Source organism: Callorhinchus milii, unplaced genomic scaffold, assembly GCF_018977255.1.
Source record: "Callorhinchus milii isolate IMCB2004 unplaced genomic scaffold, IMCB_Cmil_1.0 Scaffold14, whole genome shotgun sequence".
Classification (NCBI taxonomy): Eukaryota; Metazoa; Chordata; class Chondrichthyes; order Chimaeriformes; family Callorhinchidae; genus Callorhinchus; species Callorhinchus milii.
Genome location: NW_024704755.1, coordinates 1,651,844 through 1,675,049, shown reverse-complemented (window position 1 = coordinate 1,675,049; position 23,206 = coordinate 1,651,844). Strand labels below are relative to the sequence as shown.

Sequence of the window (23,206 nt, the reverse complement as noted above, 5' to 3'; positions counted from 1 at the left end):
GTCGGAACTGAAACAACAGCCACAACAACTTGCATTTATATAGAGCCGTTCATGCAAGATCGGGTCTCGGAGCGGGTAACCACCCCTTCTTTCCCCCCCCAACCCCACTCCCCACCCCCCACCACCGCCTCTCCGCAATTCAGGCCTTGGTTCAGACGATTTTATGTACGATTTGGAAAACGATTTAGATCAAGAGAAAGAGATGTGCAGGACTTGCCTGATGGAGGGAGTGGGCGGGGACAGAGGAGAGAGAGGGAGAGAGAGAGAGAGTAGGGAAGTCCCTTGCTGTAAGCCACAAACGATCTTGACCGTTTCATTGCTCGGATCTGCTCGGTTGTCCCCACAATACCCCTCGTTGAATGCATCCTGTCCTGGGAAAGGGAGCCTTTGTGTATGTGTGAAGCCACCACTTCCTGAATGATGCCCAGAATAGTAGCTCGCTGTGATTGCAACAGTTTGCTGCCTAAGCCTTCCCAGACTCAGTGACTGCTCAGTCACTTTCTCCTTGGTGTGTTTATTGCCGCCGAACGTGGAGACATCACAATTGCTTATCATCTCAGCCTTAAACCCATCTCGTGTCGGCCTGGCTTGGCCGGTGAATTCTGTCCTCTGAGTCAGAGGGTCGTGGGTTCAAGCCCCACTTCGGGGACTCGCAGTCTAGACTGACGCCCCCGTGCAGCGTTGGGGGAGGGAGTGCTGCATCGTTGGAAGTGCTGTCCATTTGCGGATCAGTAATAAAATAATAATCTTGAATATTAATCTTTACACTTGATTAGAGAGGACGGGAGGACTTCGCAAAGCACTTCACAGGATTTACAGTGAAGTGTTGTCATGATGCCTTATACCAGTCACTTCATGTGAGGGATAAACTTAGTTAAGTGGTAATTCCCTTCCCCCCACACCTTCCAATTAATTTTCTCTGACAGACCGTATATTAAGAGTCACTTTTGTCTAAGTGTATAATTGCGCAGTTCACATAAGTGATACAGTCTTAAGCAGTAAATTAATGGGCTCCATTCTCAATTCTGCAAAGGCTAATCTGTTAATTGTTCATTTGAACGACTCCGTTTAATATCCATTCATCCAGTGGCTGCAGGGAGACTCACCAGCACAAATGTCATTCTCCGAGGATCTTCGAAGGTGGATTTTCATTGAGATGCCTTGCGGGTGTCACAGTGAAAATTATCACTACTCCTGCTGACCCGTGTTTTTCCCCCAAATCATCTCTTACTGAACTGGCAGTGGATGAATCGTGGATTGACTGTTCACTTTTTGGGCGAAACGCGGCAGCCAATTGCGCACGGCAGTGTCCCACAAGTCGTGGATCGAGGAACAATTCACTCTCTGGGCTTACAATTGGATCACTCTATGGTCCACATTTACACCTTGACTTCTGAACAGGTGTACAATGCTAGTTGGTCTCTTCTTTCCCTCTCAGTCCCCATCTCCTCTCCTCTCTCCCCCTCTCCAACCCCCACCCACTCACCCACCCGCCCGCCCTCCGCCGTCGCCTAAAACACTTCCGTGTTGTTTCAGCTCAGTTCTGGGAAACAGCTGAGAAATATATTAATAGCACTGGTTTTCCACAGAAAAGACTAAAAAAAAGCCCTGGAAAATAATACCGAAAGTCAAAAAAGAGGAAGAGGAGCAACAGTAGACACTGGCTAAATATAGCCATCACTTGACACACTTCACGAGGGAAACTGAACAGCAGACGAACAAATAGCTGGTACATTGTTTCATTGGGAAGAATGCAAAAGGCCCTTAATAATAATAATAATAATAATAATAATAATAATCCTTGTATTTGATACAGTGCCTTATCACATCTTCGAGACGTCTCAAAGCGCTTCACAGAATATACCGTAAAGTGAATTGACTGTATATTTTGTGGGCGAAACGCGGCAGCCAATTGCCCACAAACAGTCATGGATTGAGTGACCAAATTATTATTATTAATATTTTAAAAAAATATATTTCGAAGGGATTATTACCCCCTGGAAAAGCAAGCCATCGTTCGACTAAAAAACGTGTTCCTACTTTCTGCTGAGTAAACAGAGGCTAGCTATTTACTGCAGCTAGTGGGCTACTAAAAGGGGCTTTTAGCCAAGTACCAGGCACGATATCTGCTCCAGGTTCACCACCTGAGGACATGTTTATGTCCGTGCCCCAAATCCGGAGAGGGAACCTTTATTACTCCATCCTTCCTTTCTGCCACATCGAACTTAATGAAGCATTGAAGGAGAACCCATATGTGACAAGGGATTGCTTTACATGTTATCCAGTTCATACGAGAAGACATTACACATGATAATCCCAGGACAGATCCTCTCCTCGCACCCCTTTAATCGTTGGAATCTTAGAAAATCAGGCTGTGGTTATTACATTTGCCGACAGAGAACACTAACTTAAGGTTATGAATTTTTTATGAACAGGGACTGCAGTTTGAGCGGAGGACATGGGCCTGTGCTGCTATCTGATAGAGAAGGTCAACACGGGAATGGAAGGAGAGCAGGTAGCGAAAGAACAGAAACGACAAAAGCTTTCAACTTCGAACTGAACTGGAGCAGCCTGTCATGTGTGTAAAGCCCTGCTGCAATAAACCAACCAGTGTCTTTTGCTGCTTTTCTGGAGGTAATAATCCCTTCCAAAAAAATAATAAATAATAATAATAATTTGGTCTCTCAATCCACGACTAGCGTGTGGGGACACTGCTGTGGCGCAATTGGCTGCCACATTTCGCCAACAAAATACACAGTCGATTCATTTTACAGTATATTCTGTGAATTGCTTTGAGGTGTCTCAACGACGTGATAAGGGGCTTCATCAAATGCAAGGGTTATTATTATTTATTATTATTATTATTATCTGAGATGGAGTGCGATTTGCCTCCTCATTGGGTCATGGTGGGGGTGGTTGGGAGAGGACATTGGGAGGGGAACACTTGATCGCCATTGAACTCAAAGTGCGTGTGAGTGGACGTCAAGTTGAAACAGATTGGGTTTTGTTTCCCGAATGAAAGATCATGCCATTAACAACTTGTCCACTGGAAGGTCTGAAAAGATGCCCAGGGATATGTGTGTGTGTGTGTGTGTGTGTGTGTGTCCACACCTTCAGGAAAGGAGGGCAAATAGTTTTTTTTGTAATCATAGAAGTAACTTGCCTCCTGCCTTTTTTTTCATACCTCCTTTCTCTGCAGCTCACTGGCTCTCACGCAGCACGATGCACAATGCAAAGGACTTAAAATTGGTATTCGCATCTGTTTGTTCCATATGTCATATCCAGAAGCTGTACAGAATTTGTAGAGGAGACGTGAAAGCATTTGCACAGCTGCTCTACCTTTCAGAGATGGAAGACAAATGCATACAGGTTCCTCCATCAATAACAAGACTTCCTTCCACGATGGCTCGCCTGCTAGAATGGACATAGAGCTTACAACAATTTACAGCCTGTATTGTACATACTGAGATATGCAGGGGCATCGTTAAATGCATGAGTGAGTGAATGAGTGAGTGAGTGAGTGAGTGAGTGAGTGAGTGAGTGAGTGAGTGAACGAGCGAGTGAGTGAGTGAGTGAGTGAGTGAGTGAGTGAGTGAGTGAACGAGCGAGCGAGTGAATGAATGAATGAATGGATGAATGAGTGTATGAATAAATGGGTGAGTGAATGCATGAGTGAGTGAGTGAGTGAGTGTGAATGTTTCTGTGTGTTTGTGTGTGTTACTGCCTATTGGTGGGGGCGGGGGTTGAGTGTGTAAGTGTCTATGAGTGTGAGTGTATCTGAATGTGTGTGTGAGTGATCGAGTGTGTGTGGGAATTCCTGTAAGTAAGTGTGAGTGTGTCTGTGAGTGAACGAGCGAGTTTGTACTATTATCGAATGCAATTATTTATTTTAATGACCGACCATTGAGATGTCTGGTGGGGGGGGGGGGAGGAATGGGGGGATGGGAGGTGGGGTCTATCTTTCACTGTCAGTTATCAGCGCGAAATCTGGAGAGGAGCACGCTGTAGACCTCAGGAACCTGTGTTCCTGTGCTGGAGGTTACAGAGTTAAATGGAAATCAATGACTGTTGTCCGGAATCAATTATTGAGGTTGGCGAATAGGTTCTTAAAAGGAAATTTATTCGCTTCTTCCTTCTTGGCTATCTTGGTGCCTCTCAGCATCCCAACCGAGAGAGTGACAGGTGACCAGAGTCCAGCCCCTTCAATGTTCCTCTGTAATTGGGAGTCAATCTCCTTTGCTTTCTCTCTCTCCCGCCTTCTCTCCCTCTCTCTCCCTCTCTCCCCACTTTTCACTCTCTCTTTTACTCTCCCCCACTCTCCCTCTCTCTCTCTTTCTCCCCTCTCTACCTCTCCCTTACTCCTCTCCCCGTCTCTCCCTACTCTCTCTCTATGTCTCTTCACTCGATCCACATCTGTTTGTGGGACACTGCTGTGCACAATTGGCTGCCACATTTCGCCCAGTATAAAAATATACTCCTGCGAAACGCTTTGAGACTTCTCAACATGATAAGGCACTATATCAAATGCAAGGATAATAATTATTATTAATATTATTATATATTATTAAGACCTGGGTTGTAGCCTGTCCAAACTCCTTTCATTTAGTGCCTTTACACCAGGTAATCGTCGAGAGATTGCTAGGTTTATCCCTTGCTGGCACTCTGTTCAATGTCAGCAAAGAGCTTTAGCAAGTGAATATATAGCAACCCATTAATCTAATGATGTGCATCTCCAATACAATCATTGGAACTTAAAGAAAAAAAAAGAAATTCCATTTAACTCTTCAAGAACTAAAAAGACATTTGGCTCTTTTCATTTTTTAGTTGTTACTTTTTTCAGTTGATTTTTTATGGTTGCATTCACCTGCAAAACACATACGCTCCCAGTAATTTACGGTATATCATGTGAAGCGCTTTGAGACGTCCTTCTCAAATGTATTGTTTGTCAAATGTATTGTTATTGCACTCAAAAGAACAAACTTAATAAACGCACGGCATTGCACACACACTGCTTGGCTCTGTTCCACTTGTAGTCATGGCCAATCACGCATTGGAACTTATGGGTGCTTTCTGAGTTTGTTTGGTGAGGAATGAGTTCCTTTTTTTTTGATCATTCGTTTGCAAGTCCTGATCAATTACTGCTTAATTATTCATCAGAATCCCGGCACTCTACTTGTTTGCTTGCTTCATGTCTAGGATTTTTTTTTTTTGCAACTTATCGCTTTGAAGTGTGGAAACTGAAGTCTCCCAGGAGTTGAACTGTCCTGAGCTTAATCTACTATAATTGCATGAAATTGCACTGTATCAGGGATGTAATTCCATATTTAATTCAAGGATTCTAATAAATGCTTAACAAAGGGGGTAATGTCACTGCACTGATTGAAGCTAATTGCCAGTGAAATTTTTTGTCATTTTTTTTCTATTTAGACTTGATTTTATTCATCATCATAATAATAATAATCCTTGCATTTGACATGGCACCTTTTCACGTTGATGAGACGTTTCAAAGTGCTTCGCAGAATATATTGCCAAGTGGATTAACTGTGTATGTTGTGGGAGAAATGCAGCAGCCAATTACTTTACAGCAGTGTCCCACAAACAGTCGTGGATTGAGTGACCACGGTTTTTTCTCCCAATTTTCGCCTACAAACACACACCTGATAGTAAAATCGTGTGAAGTGCTTTGAAATGCCTCGCCGATGTCATAAGGTGCTGTATCAACTGCGAGGAGTATTATTATTATCATTATTATTATTATTACAGCATGTTGGACCCAATGTAATCTATCTTATTTAGTCCTTCCTAGCGGTTCATTCCTCTAACATTGAGGATTGCTGTCATTCTGCTCTGCCTCCAGCAAGAGATGGGTACTTGATCGTAACATTATTATATACATATATAAATATATAAAGACATTTTTCAATTCATTCTAACTTACTCAAGCGTTGGAGATTCAGGATATGAACAGTATCATTTCTCAACCTGGGGAGAGAAGGTGGGGTAGTGAGGGTGGGGTGGAGGAGCCAATGGGCCACTTAAGCGTTGACTGGATTGGCTCAGCAGTTGAATTGGGTGAGACTCAAACAATATGCCAGGACATTTTTAGGGTGTTTTTCTTATAATCGCCGCCCTTCACTAAACAGAGACGGAACTGGGTAGATGAGGCAGCCGGGGCTGACCACTAACAGAAGTGGTCTGATTCACAATTAAGTTGCTGCACAAATCAGAGCCCAAAGCATGAGAGAGAAAGAGACAGAAAGTGAGTGAATAAGAGAGAGGGAGAGAGGGGGCGGTGGAATAAAGCAGTGCAGAACTAAATATAGGTTAGGTTTGCGCCAAGCAAAGAGGTGTTTACTTCAAACTTCTGCACGTTTGTTTGAAGAACACAGCCGCCAACACAGATAGATGCCTCGGCTCTAAGGCTCCAGATAAAATCTCGTACTTCCTGCACGTCTAAGGAGCAATTTGTACATTTTTCTTAACATACAAAAAAACTCTCCTCTTTTCTGGTGTGTTTTGTGATTTGATGCTTGTTAACTCTTAACTCTGCTGAAGAGGGGCAAAGTCTGTGTGGAGGGGATTTGTTTTAATGTTTGTGTGGTGGTGGTGGGGTGGGGGGAGAGGGTACATTTTACCCCATTCAGCTTCGAGTCCAGCTGGACCTGCTTTGAAGGATTATCTCCTCTCTCTGTTGTCTGTAAAGTTCTCTCATTGCCATTGATAGCAGAAACCCAAGGAGAGGTGAATTTATCAATGATGAACTTTGTTCCCTGATAGAAGAACACAATGAAGGAGGGAACACAATGCTAACTTCAGGGTGGAATAGCCGAACTGCTCCCTCCCTTCCTCCCTCCCACCCCACCTCCCTACCCGATAATTCCACCCCCTCCATTCCGATGGATCCAATATCCAACGCATCCACCTACAAAAACACACGGTCACTACACTTTACAGTAAATCCTGTGAAGCGCTTTAAGTCATCCTCCTGATGAGAAAGGCGCTGTATCAAATCCAAGGATTATTTAAATATTATTGCCATCTGGAGACTCGCCATCGCGCCTGCACTTAGCCTTAAAATTTAACAACAACTTGCATTTATATAGAGCCTGTCATGCTGGGTAACGTCCCAGAGCACCTTGAAATTAACTTTATCTTAAAATTCAAGTTTCTTGTGCGGAGTTATGAAACAAATTGCCTAAACTCAGTCTCGATTTAGAAGCCGTCTTAAAAAGAACCAAATCCAATTCCAAAACTCTACATCTTCTTAAGGTCCCTAAGGATAAGGCCGAGTAGAATTTGGGGTCTTGGGTGATGAGAACAAAAAGACTGTTTTGTTTCAGATCTCCTGCTAACCACGAGGAGCGAGCAAACAATCCCACCAGGCGAAATGTTGTGGCTCTATCTCGGGAGCGTTAGCTTCCCCTCTTCCAGCACAGCTACAGCGCTCAGCCTCCCTTCTTTCCCTCCCTCTTTAGCCCTGTCTGCACGGAGTTGCCGTAAAGCTAGACAAACGAGCGTCTCCTCAAGACTGCCGAGTAGGCGATGTCAATGCCCGGCCTCTGCCTCCAGGCAGTCGCTGTCATTAATATTGGCAGGATTGTCTCTCTCTGGAGTCTCGTTTAATTACAGGTGCTTTGTCTAATTGCCGGCTGGGCTGACTCTTGCCTTTCGCTGCACAGGCTAACCAGTGTGGCTCCTGCTTCAAAGGCCGTTTCAGTCAACATTCAAGGCAGCCATGGTTGCCCCATCAATTCCAATGGCAAGTGCTGCGACAAAGCAGTCAATTGATTAGAGGTAGAGGTCAATCAGAGGAGGCATTGCTCCCCGTGCTGAGAAAGCTAACATATCAACAGTCTGTTCGCCAGTTCCAGTTGACGATGTGTTGACAGATGCTGGAAGCTGAGGTTATCGCTGGTGGACACTTTGGTCACTCTGGAAACTCGCCTCCGCCACAACACATCAGCCAAACCCCAACTGCGCTCAGCAACGCACGTGGTGCAGCGAGAATGTCAGCCAGGCTGTGTGCTCACCTCTCTCTCTCTATGAAATATACCCAGGCAGCCTTTCTGACCATAGTCCCTGTTGATCTCAGGGTAGTGCGTCAACAATGGGTTCAACTACTGTCTCGCTCTGAGCATCCGGTGGATACTAAGCCTAGAGAGATAAAATGTTTCTCAATCGACTGTTTGTGGGACACCGCTGTGCGCAATTGGCTGCCACGTTTCGCCCGCAAAATACACAGTCAATCCACTTTACAGTATTTTCTGTGAAGTGCTTTCAGACGTTTCAGTCAAATTCAAGGAGTAGTATTATTTGTTACAGGATGTCTGTGCTGTTTAATAAACTGAGAGGGTTTGGGCTGCAAAGGTCAGCTGTTGAGTACGGTGACAACAAAAGCACAGGAGCCTGCACGTGCGATCCAGTTATCCCAGGCACGGTCAGAGGCGGGTGTGTGTCTGTGTGTGGTGGGGGGGTGGAGGGGGCAGGAGGGGGATGGGAGGTGACTGGATCCGATGTCTGGCCTGTCAGTCACAGTGGTGCTATTTATGATCCAACAAAATGCAACACATGAGAGATGTCACCTTGGCTGAGAGGGTAGTGGTGGGTGGCGGGTAGTGAGGCGGGGGAAAGGGTTGGTACACCGAACCTGTGAGAATTCCTTAGGGCAAATAAACAGTTAAAGGAGCCTACGACGGGATGGGGATGGGGAGGCATATGTGAATGCAAAGGGTTCATGACGTGAGATTTTATTGCATTGAATCTGTTATGCATTTTCTCCAGTCCATCCGTTCCCAACAATGGGCCTGGGAACTTACCGGGACCTCAGTGCCACACACAAACCAGTCATCCCTCCATTCCTTCCTCTTCCTCCCTACCTCTCTCCCTCCCTCTTTCCCTCGATTTCTGCACAGTGAATTGGCCCCAGGGTTTCAAGGCTTCTGATCAGATTGATATGAAAGAGTGGGTTATGGACCCACGCAACCAGTGGAAACAGCCTATTTTTTGGGGGGTGTGGGTGGGGGGGTAACTTTATCAAACCCTTTTACAATGTTAAACTCTTCTATGAGGTTCCCGCCCCCCCTCCACCCTTAAACATCTCTTCTCTCGCAAAAAAAAAGGCCCAACCTAGCCAGTCCATCCTGTTACCATTTATTGGAGAGTGTATCAATCGTGTGTGTTGTAGGCGAACACAAAATCTCTTAAAGATGACATCTGTGAAGTAATGAAGTTGACAAACCGCTGGCAGCAGTATCAAGCCTGCACATCTCAGATTAAACCTGCTGTAACCCGAATTGTCAGGAAGCTCTCACTCTCGTCTCTGCTGAGACACGGCCAGTCTCACAGCCTCTGAGAAGCTTGCCACTGAGTCGAGCTTCAAACCCTAGCTGGTGAGACGAAAGGGAAGCTGAGAGAAGGTGAACGTTTAGAGTGGCTCAGCCTTGCTCGTCTAAAACTATTGGGTAAGTGAGATTAAATTCAATTTATTGATTTTTAATGAAACATTGATCTGAAGAGGGGATGACGGGGAGAGTGGGCAGGGAAAGCCCACAAATGTACAATCAATTCACTTTACAGCATATTCTGTGAAGGGCTTTGAGACGTCGAGAAGACGTGAAAAGCGCTATATCAAGTGCAAGGATTATTATTATTATAAAGCAGCCCGGGTGGAAGTTCGTACTTGAGATGTCCAGATGGTAGCGGGTTTCCTAAACTGGACACTGAAATCATATGAATTAGAAATGAACAATTTACACACAGTACACAAATTGCTGCCCTAACCTGGCCCTACACACTGCATTGATCAATCAGAACCATGTGAGTCTGAGCCTGGCTCAGTTGGTAGCACTTTTGCTTCTGAGCCAGGAGGTTGTATGTGGGTTTTACCTCCTCCCCCCCCCACTCCTCCACCACCACCAGACTGGCATGTGGAACACTAGATTTTCCAAAGACATCAGAGGTGACGTCTTTTGTAGATACTGTGCCGCAATTCGGAAAAAGAGAAGAGAATCTCTCCTGGTGTCCTGGCCAACAATTTCTCAGATATATCTGGTTGTTCACCTTGTGGCTGTTTGTGGGACGTTGCCGTGTGCAGAATGACTGGCACAGCTTGGTGAAGGTAAAACTGTCACTACACTAGACAATTATTGTAAAAAAATTATAGCTGCTATAAAAATATTAGTTCCCTCTCTCCCTCCATCCATCCATCCCTCCCTTCCTCTCTCTCTTTCTCCCTTCCTTCCCTCTTTCCTTCCTCATCTGCCCAACGTGATAGCATCTCCCTCTGGCTCGGGCACTGCCCTGCTATACATGGTTTGGCTACGCTCCAGTCCTGTTCACTTGATACCAATGCGAGCAAGCAAAAGGAAGCCAAAGATCGGGAATTCGAGGAACTGCAAGGGTTGGCAAGGAACCAGCCCACCACTTTCACACTGAGAAAGCTGGTAGTGTAAACGGAACAGAGGGCACAGGGGTAACAGGAGGCTAAAAGTTACTCGGAACTTCTAAAGTTTGTAAAGCTAGCTGCAGCCAGTTGTGCGTATGTCACACGTGTAATATTTGGTCCTGGAATTAGTTTGGAGCTAAATTTGCAGCACGCAACTTGGCTGCAATGTTTCCTCACCTTGCCCAAACATGGCTGAGATGTAGGCACATATGCACCGTGACTGTGATATCTAATTCATTCATTTTCTATTTACGCGCCAGCCTGGCTCAGTCGTTAGCACTGGGTCAAGTTAGGTCCAAGCACCAAGTTTGGGAGTTTGATCAGACTTTGATCACATTTGTCTAGGCTGACAATCCAGCCCAGTGCTGGGTGGGAGCATTGCATTGTCAAAGGTGTCATTCTTCAGATGAGACATTAAACCAAGGTCCTGTCTACCTGTTTGGGCGGGCCAAACAGATTAAAGATTCTGCGGCGCTATTCGAAAAGAGAAGGGAGATTCTCTCTCCCGGGGCCTTGGCCAAAAATCTCCCAAATAAAATCAGTCACTCACTTCATGGCTGTTTGCGGGCTGTTGCTGTGAGCAAATTGGCTGCTGTGTTCACCTACAAAATACATAATCACTGCGCTTTACAGTATATCCTGTGAAGTGCTTTTGTTATAATAGTGCATATATTATTATTTATTATTTATTATTTGGGGTTTGCCGAACCAAAGGTGGTGATCTGGACTGAAGCAGATTCGCCCAGCGCCAATGCTCTGTCCAGAGTGATTTGTGAGATTACTGAGGGTTGGATTCAGTCAAGACATCACAGAAAGCTCCACAGAAAGCACAGTGAACACCCCACCAGGTAAATAAGGTCACATCTTTCTATCCATTTACAGGGTTCCTTGCTCCCCAGGATTCCAAACACAGTACACAGTGCAAATACAGCCATTTAAAGAGAATAACCTTTGCATAAAAATAAGCCTCACATAAACATAACCTTGATGGGACCAGTTTTCTTCTGTCGGTGAAGAATAGTGCCAGCACCAATAGAAGAGGCATGTAATTCTCTGACGATAACGCTTCATATCACATCAATGGGTCCCAACATGAAAAGGAGCGTGTTGGCAGCTTAGGTGGCACCGCGTTTAAAACACGAACCCCAATGGCGTGTAACTTGGCTCCATTATCACCAGCCCGAAACACACACGCACACGAGATCGGAAGATTGCCTGCGTGTGCGTGTATGCGTGCGTGTCTCAAGCGTGTTTGGGATTGGCGAATATTGAGCCAGGCTAAGCACCGTTGGCTAAAGCTTTTACATTGGGTCTTAAATACACAAATCAGTCTTAAATACACACAAACACAAATACGTGTAGAAATGCACACACACACATACGCCCACACACACACGCACACACACACACACACACACACCACCCAATCCATTTAAGCAAACCCTGGCAATGATTCGTCCAGCACACAAACACACAACCACCATCTCACCCCACTGACAGATGTCACCCTCTCTAACTCTCTCACTAGGTCCTTACCTGTTAGAGAGATTGGAGCAGGCCAACCTTCTGTAAAAAGAAAAGAAAAGTCCCACATATAACTCTCCAGCAAATAAAACCCTCAGCACGTCTAAACATTTCACACAGACCCCCAATTTCGTTTCAGACAGAAAAACATTACATGATTCATAATTTCAAACCTTCAGAAAGTGGATCACAAATTGGCAGCTCTTTGTGTGGGCATTGGCCTGGCAAGTTGGGGGCCAATGCATGACAAGAGGGGTTGGTCAGGGTCGGTGGATGGGGCATAAGGATGCCAACATGTAATGTGTGTCTTATCTCAGTCAGGTTGTCCGACAGTGGCAGAAGGAAGTGTCAAGTTGAAGCCAGACACATCCTAGTCAGAGAAGGATGGAAAAGGAGATGACTTATTCACTGCCCTCCACTCCTCCACTCATCCCAATGTCCTGGTACGGAACAGAGGAGGCTTAGAGGCAAAAGTGGATCACTGAGCCAGTGATTGGTGAGTGGGGAAGCTGGTGAGGAAGGAAAGAAGTGGGTAATAACTCGTCTAATGGGACTAAATACACATCAACTCTTTAGTGCTGCTGTGGTATGTAAATTCTCTTTGTGTGAATACCAATGTAACAACGACGCTGAAAAAATGACAGGGTTTAATATGAGTTGTAAATTGTATAATCGAGACACACAAAACAGTCATGTAAGAGGAAATTACAGGGAGCCCAACTGTCGAGGAATGTATAGGATTGTGACATTTAAATGTATGTCTTGTAATGTAAATGATTTCAGCACATCTCCAGCATTGATGAGTCCCCAGGCTGTGTTCCCCGAGCATTTAATGCCTGGTTTTGTTGTTAATGCCTCAGAGACAGAATTTAATTAGTGCACCACCTTCCCTTGTGAATGTTTCCCTGACACGGCGCTGTACAGAAGTGTGTGTGTGTGTTATCTCCTTCTCACACTTCCTCCTCCATCCTCCAACTCTATCCCCACCCTATTCATTTTTAGGCTGTGCTTTGAAACTCTCTTGATAGACCTGTTGAAAAGTCCTGGATCTCTCCCGGCATGCACAATATCATGTCGTGCCCCCCCAAAGAAGGTTGACAGACCAGCTGTTCTGGGAAGCCAGATCCTCTAACTAGCTGATTTTAACTGGGTTAATTTGTCCTTTATGCCTGGCTAAACTGTTGCAGATATTAACCATTCGCCGAGAGATGGAAATGGGATTCATGAAAAAAGATGACTTAGAGAAAAAGGACAGCGGTAACACATGCAGGCAGAGCCGAATGGCCTCTCTCTCTTTCTCTCTCTCTCTCTCTCTCTCTGTGAAAAATATATCTATGTTCCCAGCAATAACTGAGGTCAATGCCAAACACTCTGGCCTACAGCTTTGCTCCAGTCTGTGTCGGGTGCTTCTGTTGTTGTATAAATAGGTTCAGGAATTACAGAACGTCAATGAGGAGCGTGTTGCTGTGAGGAACTAACTGTGGCAGAAATGAGGAACTGGCCGGAGGAGCTAAGGGACATGATCTCATCGATGTCCTTATGAGAACTCTTAGCTCCTAGTTTATCGGCTGCTATTGGCAGCTGAGGTTCCAAACTTAAGCTGAGAACTCTGACTGATATATTGGGGGGGGGTGGGGGGTGGCAGGCTGTAAAGATAGAAAGTTGAAGGAAACCTTCCAGAATCCACTGGAGTCTAACATGCTGGGTTTTGCTAACCATGTGGTACAATTGCCTGTCGCGTTTCACCCACAAAATACACAATCAATCACTTTACAATATAGTCTGTGAAGCGCTTTGAGACGTCTCGATGACGTGGTAAGGCGCTATATGAAATGCAAAGATTATTATTATTATACTGTGAAGTCGTAGGGCTCAGACTGGGTGGCATTTCCTTGGGTCTCTGGTGCTGAATTAAGGACAGTTTTTGAGCATTGGGTCAATTCTCCGATTAACTGAAACTGTCTCTTAACTCACTGTAGATGAACCCCTTTACAGACAACAAATAGATTGATGAGGCTTTCATCCAATCAGTTCAAAGGGGTCCTGGATTCAAACCCAAATCCCAGAGATGAACAGAGAGGACAGTGAGCTAACCCAACACTGCGTTAAGGGAGTCTTTTACGTCCTAAATCTTTTTTCAGCCCGTGCCCTCTGGGCTAGACTCGAACCCAGTTCTCTTCCAAAGAAATTGAAGAGCTTAAAAAGCGAGCACGGTCTGAGTGCATTTGTGAGGAATTAGCGGTAAGACGTGGCGCAACATTCATTTTAGCTGAACGCAATGTTCCAACATTTAAAACCCTGTATTTTGCCTTTAATTGTCTGCAATGACAGCATTAGTGGGGAGCGCTGTTGATTTAAATGATTCAATCTTCACCTTCGAATAATTTATAGTCCGTCGAAGCTCCTAAAAGTTCACCTGCTGAGAAAATTCAATGGCGACCTGCGAGTATCTATTCCATTTATTGCCAAGATCCTCCCGCACCTGATGACAATTCTCTTTAATCGAAAGTGTCAGTTTCAGCGAACTCATCTGCTCCGCAGCCAAATAAAGCCATCATCATTACGTCTGCCGATGTGTGCAATTGGAATAATTTACTCTGTCATTTCGAATGACTGTCAGTTAGCTCACATGCGGTGTTTGAAGATGTTGTGGGCTCTCTGAGACAGGGAATAAGATGGAAGCGTTGATGTGAAATCTAACGGTTTGTCCATTCGGAAGAGGACACGTCGTCACAGATAATAGTAAACCTTGCATTTGGTACAGTGCCTTATCACATTGATGAGACGTCTCAAAGCGCTTCACAGAATATACTATCAAGTGTAGTGACTGTGTATTTTGGGCAAAATGCTGCAACCAATAGCACACAGCAGTCTCCCACAAACAGCCATGGATTGAGTGACCAATTTTTTTTGAAGAGATTATTACCCCGGGAAAGTGATTCGCCAATCAACTAAAAAACGGGTTCCTACTTACTGCTAGGTAACCAGAGGCGTGCGGAGTAAGGAAACTTGCCTAAGGTTTGGCCTTGCCCGGGAATTGAACCCACGTCTTTTCACTTGAGAGGCGAGCACGCTAACCACAACGCAACGGGACTCCAAATAATAATAGTGTAAATACTTGCCTCGCCATCAGTTGGTAATTGTAAAGAGATGTTGTAACTGTGTTTCGTGACCTGCCATTTTGGGGTCTCCGCATTGAACAGGGTAGTGCTCTCTGGCTATCAGTTACAGGTCTAACCGTGAGCGAGCAGCCACATAGGAAAGAGCACGGATCAGGTTCTTTCCCAGCGGGAGGCATCCGAGCTGGGAAAGCAGTGCTCTCTGCGAGGTGGGAATGTGATTTACAAGCAGGCAGGAAGTTTCTATGGAACGGGCAGACGATCAAAGACTGATTTGCGTCTAGAATTTCTAAGTTTGGAGCAGCTTGTTCGTTTGCCAAAGCCTTTCCGATCCAGGCTCCGCTCAGTCACAGCGCTCTGCATTAGAAAGGAAGAACTTGCATTTTTTTACAGCCCCTCATCGCTCTGAAAAAGCACTTTCCTATAATGATCGATTTATGTAGGCCAACGTGGCAGCCATTTTGATCACAGAGAGGTCCCGCAAACAGCCACAAGGTGAATGGCTAATTTACCTGCAGGACTGTTGGCCAGGAGATTGGGAGGGACTCCCTTCTCTTTTTGAGTGAGTAGTTTTATCAGTTCTTAAACACCATCTGCCTCTTTAGGTGGACATTAAAGATCTCACGTTGGGTTTGGGACATGGAAGGAGAGTGGGTTCTCCTGGTGCCCTGGTCAACAATCCTCCAACTAAATTGGTCATTCACCTCATGGCTCTTTATGTGGGGTTCCCATGTGCAAAATGGCTGCCACATTCTTTCACAAAAGAAGCAGTCATCACACAACAATCATTCAGGCAAAAACTCTTTGAGGTGTTTTGATGTGATAAGGCACTATAAAAACACATGTACGTAGTTACAATAGGTTAAGGGTGGGCTGTGGGCAGGGATGGACTTTGCTAATAAACCTGCCTCGGTTTAGCCAAAAACCCTAGTGGTTCAGAGGATGCCTGAAAGCGCGGTTAAAAAACAACACAACAACAGCGCCCTCCACGTAGGTTAGCGTCTTGAGACGGGGGTGAGCGAGTGATGGTTTCCGGGATGGTCCACACTGTTTGTTTGTTTGTTTGTTTATTCATTTATTTATTTGCAATTGAATTTGCTGCCGAAGGACGCGGGCCAGAGTACCAAGGTCAAGCCATAGTCGGCGAGGAGCTCACTCTGTAGAGGAGTTGGAACACAAAGGCCTTTGTACTATTGAAGTGTAACAAAACCCTATGATATCAGAGCATATTTGTTTCCTGTCCCAAAAATCTGCATCGCACATAAAAATCAGGTGGACGGACGAACGGACCGGTTTGCAGACCGCGCGTGTGTGTGTGTGTGTGGGGGGGGGGGGGTGGGGGGGGGGAGGAGAGGAGAGGTGACAGTGAGACTAAAGTGTTCATTTCATATCTTGTTTAGTTCCATCCCCCCGCCCCACCACCCATCCACCACGCCCCTTCCCCAATCGGGAGGCAGATGGTTTACAGTTCAATGCCGTCCCTATTTATTTACGTTTAAAATACTGTCTAGTCAGACACACGCCGATCTGCTCCAGACGAGCAATGGCTCAATCAAGGTGACCGGAAGGACGTTGCGTTTAAGGATCTGCAGGAACCACCTTAAAGGAGCAACGTGCCTCATTTTGATGTTCGCTTTCGTTTCGCTCACAAATTACACAGTCACTATACTTGACAGTATGTTCTGCGAAGCGCTATGAGACGTCTCGACGATGGGATAAGGTGCTGTATCAAATGTAAGGATTATTATTGTTTAACTTCAATTAATGACTGAACTGGCATTTTCACAGGGCCTCGCCACATTGCAAAGCCCAAAGTGCTTTACAAAGGAACACTGTAAAGTGTAGTGACTTGTTTTTTTTCTTCGGCAAAGGCCATCGGCAGTTGTTTGCGTTGGCATATATCATATCATTGAGACGTTCATGAACATGGCGGCTTGTTGACCAGGACATCTGGAGAAACTCCCTTCCCTTTTTTGAATCGTGCTATGGGATCTTTATCATCCACGTGAACAGACAGACAGGACCTCGATTTAATGTCTCATCCAAAGGACGGCATCTCCGACAATGCCATTGGAGCTGCCGTCCTTGAGTTTGACGTGGAATTTGAACCCACAACCATCTGACTCTGAGGTGAGAGTGCTACCCACTGAGCCAGGTAATGTGGGTTCATGACAAAATAAACAAAATACACAGTCAATACTCTATAGTATATCCTTTGAAGCACTTTGAGGTGTATTGATGACTTGATAGGGTGCTGTATCAAATACAATCATTATTATTATTGAGAACACAAAATGCATTGTCAGTGCCACCAGTAACACAATAATCACATTAATGTGATGTTCCTTGCCTGCCAAAGTACACAGTCACTACACTTTACCCTGCAAAGCGCTCTGAAGCGTCCTCCTCCTGACGTGAAAGATGCTGCAACAAATGCAAGGATTAATATATCAGAGGGGGTGGGGGAATCTGAAATGCAATATTCACCTGCTAGGTTAACGCAACAAATCCAGCTTGCACGCATCGCATTTTAGACCGCTTTTATAAACAAGGCGTGCACGGGAGTGATGGCAAGGTTCAAATGATTCATTGCACATGGTTCATTGCATTGGGTTCACGTCTCACTCACAGCTCTGCTTCTCAGAACTAAGCTTCCCTTAACCTTGTCCATAATGCAAACCCAAATGCGCTCTGTCATTCCCTTCTAACTTGTGGCCTTGCAACTCCAATAAAATTCCTCATCATGATGTTACTCTGCAGTTACAGTCCCATATTAGTCAGTAAAGTCCATTCAGTTAATGAAGCCTCCCCACCTATCACAGCGCCAGATTGTCAGTAGCTCACTAATGAAGTGGCTATAAAAACTGTCATCTAGTTCAGAGGTAGCCATCAGAAGGTCGTGGATTCAAGCCCCATGTCAGGACTTTGAGCTCAAAGTCTAGGCTGATGCTCCTGGGCAGTGCTGGCGGTGGGCAATGCTGGGTGTCAGGGGGGTGGGCAGTGCTGGGGGTCGGGGTGGGGTTGGGGTGGGCAGTGCTTGTCCACTTACATTGGGCTCAGATGCAGAAATAAAGTTGTGCTGCAATGTTTAATTGTCTGCAAGGTAAACAGGTTCCTAATTTTACTCAAGCAGTGCGAGGTGAAGAGATCTGATTCAGATAAATACACACACAGTCCCACACAAACAGACAGAGGTACACACACACACACACACGCACAGCTGGAGAGATGAGGAGAGAGAAAAACATTTGGGGAGTTAGAAAGGTAGAGAGACAGAGAGAGAGACACTGAATTGGAGAGATAGAGAGAGGGATGAAAGAGACAGAGACACATTTACAGAGTTAGAGAGGGTGGAGCGAGACCGAGACACCTACACACGCGCACACACACACACACACACACACACAGTGACCAGATATCTGCACTGTTTTCATACCCACAATGGGGTTGGTCCCAATGAATGTGGCTATCGGGCTCTCTCCTATGTGTCTGCGTGAAGCCAGTTTTTCTTCATGCCCTGGGAAGGGTTAGCAGAGAAAGGAAGTGAAAGGCTTGTTTTGTCAGGTTATGAGCAGTCAATGCAGTGACTTGTCTTGTCTGGCACAGCGACACGGGTGTTCAATAACACATGGAGCTGACTGTGTGAGGCACCCCTCGCCTTTAGAGGGAATGAGCGGTGCCCTGAACAGTGCATCTGTTAATGTGCACATGATGTCATATGGACGGTTTGTGCTGCTCGCTCAATCTTGTTTATGCAAAACTCAAAGGTTGATGGCTGTAACAGATTGTGATTGCAATCTTATGTACATGGCCTGAATTGCCAGCCAGCTCTGATAATGTTAAGGGTATTAATGAATCACCCGGTGTTTATAATAGCAGAGGAAGCCGTTCAAACACAGCCCACAAAATCCCCAAAGACAGGTCACTTTACAGTGTATCCTGTGAAGCGCTTTGAGACGTCTTCTCGATGTGAAAGGCACTATATAAATGTATTTTGTTGTTGTTGTTGTCCTCCAAACGAGACAAGGTGCTGTATCAAATGCAAAGATTATTACTATTATTGGTTAAGTGCAAACTCCCCCACTGGAGGCTGGTAATCCCACCTAGTTTTAACCAATAACACTAAAATTTTGCACAGTCTTAATACTGAAGTCAACACGGCCTTTACTGACTATAAGTCAAAGTAGAATTTCAGACCTTGGCCTATCGACTCAAACCCCTTTCCCCTGCTCTTACCCCCATTCTAATGGATTTTTGCTTGGTGTGGACATCAATGTAATGGGCTTGACTCAATGCAACCATTTCTTAACAGCCACCTCATATTCTAACTACCTTCCATTTGTATGTGTGTATAAAAAAAATCTACTGATCTCTGCTCTCCTCTTTTATTCTCTGGCGATACGGTGAAATTCTATGAATTGTACACGCAATTTAACAGTGAAAACTATTCAATAAACCACACTATTCATATAACCAAACTAAAGGTAAGAGGAGATTCATCTCCCGAAACTCTAAGTTCTATTCAATAAACCAAACTATTCAATTCTCCGATATTCAATTAGCTGAATTTCACTGAAATCCTGAATTCATGGCCCTTTTGTTCCTGACTTGATCACCAAAACACACAGTCGATCCACTTTACGATATATCCTGTGAAGCGCTTTGAGACGTCTCAGTGACATGATAAGGCGCTACAGCAAACGCAAGGATTGTTATTATCAAAGAACATAGTGGGGTCACCCTGGTTACCCTATCAAAGCCATTCGGAATTGAATGTCATCTAATCTGGATGGGGGTGAGGTGTGTATGTGGGGGGGGGGAGGTTGATGAGGGGGTCAGTGTGCGTGTGTGTGTGTGTGGGGTGGGGTGGGGGGTGGGGGGGGGGGTCGGATAACGTACAGAAACTGCTTGAGCTTTGCTCTCACCAATCTGATGCTCCCTGACAGCTCCGATTAGATTACTGCGAAGCCAAGTCATACAGTTATTCCAGTGTGTTTAATTTGCGGTATTTTGGGAACAAACTTTGCAAATATAAAGCAACATTGTGTTGCGGAGATCCCATCCCTGGCCTTGGGGTCGGTGGCTTGATGGATTGGAGCCATCGCTCTATCAATCGCCAAATCCCTCCGCAGCTCAGAACATCGTTCACTGAGCGCTCATTCCCTCCTCCTTTATTGAACAGAATTGGTCACTGACTTCATGGCTGTCTGTGAAACACTGCTGTGTGCCATTTGGCTGCTGCGTTTGCCTACAAAACACACAGTCACCCCACTTGGTAGTACATGCCATGAATCTCTTTAAGACGTCCTCCCAATGTGAAAGGCCCCGTATCATATGCAAGGATCATTATTATTATTGTCATAGGTATTTGCTGCAAGCGCTCTGAGACGCTACCCTGCTTGAAGGGCGCTATACGTATACACTATAAGTTGTTGCGGTTGTAACTCACACTGAATCACTCTTGTTATTCACCATGAATCACTCTCGCAATGCACCATTTCGAGCTGTTAGCTTTTAATAAATCAAGTGGGATTTTTTTTCTATTGAATCAGACAGCTGGCACGATGAGTCAAGTGGCTTCCTTCTGTGCCGCAGTGTTCTTTGATTTTACGGAGTGAGGTTGCCTGGAGTGGTGGTGCTGTTGAGGATGTGATATTCGACCCGACCCTGTGGTTCTGTGGTACATCAGAGCATCGGCAGAGAAAGTCAGGCAGATCCTTTGCCGTATGATAACAGGACGTGCGTTGCATGACAGCTGCACGGATGGCGTTCGATTTTTTTTTTTTTTTTGCGGGGTTTGAGTGAAGCTAATTAATTCAATCCCGTTAATTAAACGTCATGGATTCAGACGGTGGACCCGTACGCTTTCTGCATCAATGGAGTGGTTTGGTTAACATCAGTGCCTGAATAAAGTGGGAACTTCTTCTCGGTTTTATCATTATTATTATTATTATTTTCTTTTGCAAAGAAAAGAAAGCAGAGCTGGGTCGAAGGGATTTAGAGGAATTCAAAGGGGGGTGGGGGGGGGAAACGTGGAGTCATCTTCTATTAAGTTTAAGCGCAAGTTTATGAGAGACAGTTGTTTAACTTCTGCTGACTGCTTCCTTGTGTGTGTCAATGAGGAACGTGCTCGAGATCGGAGGAGCAAGGTGGGTTACAGACCCTCTGAACTCACACGACTTGACCTTGAAACAAGTTTGAGGAGTCTCACTGAAAAGGGTCAGGCTGCATTTCAAAAGTGCCTGGAACGTGCTCCTTTTATCTCAGGCCCTGGCTTCCATCGAGGTGTCTTTCTAATACAAGATCTGCTAGCTCCAGTCACTAGCCTTAGGTACTGTACTTCTTTTATCTCAGTATACCCGTTGTAGTTCGTTTCATGTGTTTAACGCTATAACTTCACAAGAGGCAGAGATTGAAAAAATAAATGCAGCTTCGTAACCAATTTGATCTCAGCCTCCCAACATACCCAATGACAGCGTCTTAAACAAGCACATCCTGGATATGACTCCTAGCAGCGATCTGAACTCAACCCATTTGATAAGTGCAGCCTGGGCTGCTGTTTGCCTTGGCTTTTGCTGCCTTGCACTGTTTGGAGGTGGTGAGCAACAAGGCAGCTAACACGTCCAAATCACTTTCAACCTTCCCCTTGGCAAGTACTTTCCAGCCATGAAGTCCGTGTGCCTCTCATTTTTTTTTATTTCCTATACGGAGTATTGACCCAAATTGGCTGCCCACGTGCACTGGCCAAACACACAGTCACTACACTTTACGTTTGAGGCGCTTTGAGACGTCATCCTGACATTGAAAGGCGCTATATCAAATGTAAGGATCAATATTATTTTTTATTATCTGGCGCTTATCTGCATAATATATCCAGAGGTGTCACCCTTCGCATCTCTGTGGTGCATCAATCTCAAAGTACAGACAAAAGTGTTAGAATTGAGACGAATAAAGGGAGTTTGTAACAAGCAATGCACTTCTTTTCTTGTGTGACATCAAGCAACCACTGCAGCCAAGGGCAACCGTGGGAAATAAAAACTGAGGAGAAAGTAATTTGTTTTGGTCAACCGTCTCTAGGCTTGCTCTATTTTCTTAGAGTTTCAGAAAGTCCACAATTCGGCAAATTCTTAAAGGCAGTCATAATTTTGAGGATAATTTCCTGTAAATTCTGTCAATCTAGACCCCGCTGGAATTTCTCTTCCATTGACTACTTACTCTCCACTGGTCTGCATGATGAACTGGGCTGATAGTTTTTCATTAAGTTACTTAGTTTTTCTCCCCCTTCCTATTCCTCTACCCCGAGCCACTTGGCAGAGAATAGGAAGTTTCCATGTTGGGAATGACCACTCGAATACCACAGTCATTGCTCTTAACACTATTTCACACCCTCAACCGTCAAAGGCGCTGAAAGATTGGCTCGTCCACACTCAATCAGACCTCTTTACAAGTGACACAACAGAGAAAACAAAACCAGTGGTTGGTGGTGATGCTGAACTCCAGGGTGTGAGTGGACACTGAGCTCCTGGCGTCCATCCCCTAACCCAGTGTTTGTTTTGCCAAAATGGCAAAAGCAAAGAGTGGGGAAGGTGCAAGCCAGTGCCCAGAGCAGACCACACCATCCAGTTCATCATGAGAGTGAGAGAGACAGAGAGAGAGAGTAGAGAGAGTCCCAATATCAACGTTAGCTGAGAGAACATGCAGGGAAAGCATAGGTTACCTGGACTTGCCGCTGATTTTGGGGTGTGCCTGGGGAATCAGTCCCAGGAGAGATCGTCAAAGCTCCCTGTTAATGCACAAAACAGGCACTGTTAGCAACAAAAGTGCTGATGTCACACATACCTGTATGTGCCCCCATTATAATGGGTGGCTTTGAGCTCTTAATTGCCCATTTTAGGCTACAGATCTGTTTTTTTCAACGATTAATAATCATTATTATAAATATTGTGGATTTTTGGGGGGGGTTTTCTCCCCTTTGCGAGTTTGTTTGTTTGGTTGATTTTTTTTTGCTTTGGGCGTTTCTTATTTTCAGAGAAACTTTGGATGGTTCCAATTGAAAACACGAGCCGATCTCAGCTTTTGATGGAATTTTCTCTTTCTTTCTCTCTCTCTCTCTCTCTCT

At 45.1% G+C, this 23,206-nt stretch overlaps 1 long non-coding RNA gene across 1 annotated transcript in view; it reads right to left on the bottom strand.

Annotated features, from left to right (window-relative positions):
* The window catches only part of LOC121850129, a 51,966-nt gene extending 29,099 nt beyond the window's left edge, over positions 1–22,867 (bottom strand). The window contains exons 1-2 of the long non-coding RNA XR_006085471.1: positions 22,805–22,867; positions 11,981–12,010 (exon numbers count right to left, since the gene is read on the bottom strand). This is a non-coding gene — a long non-coding RNA (uncharacterized LOC121850129). The remainder of the gene's footprint in view (positions 1–11,980; positions 12,011–22,804) is intronic.
* Positions 22,868–23,206: the final 339 nt, after the last annotated feature.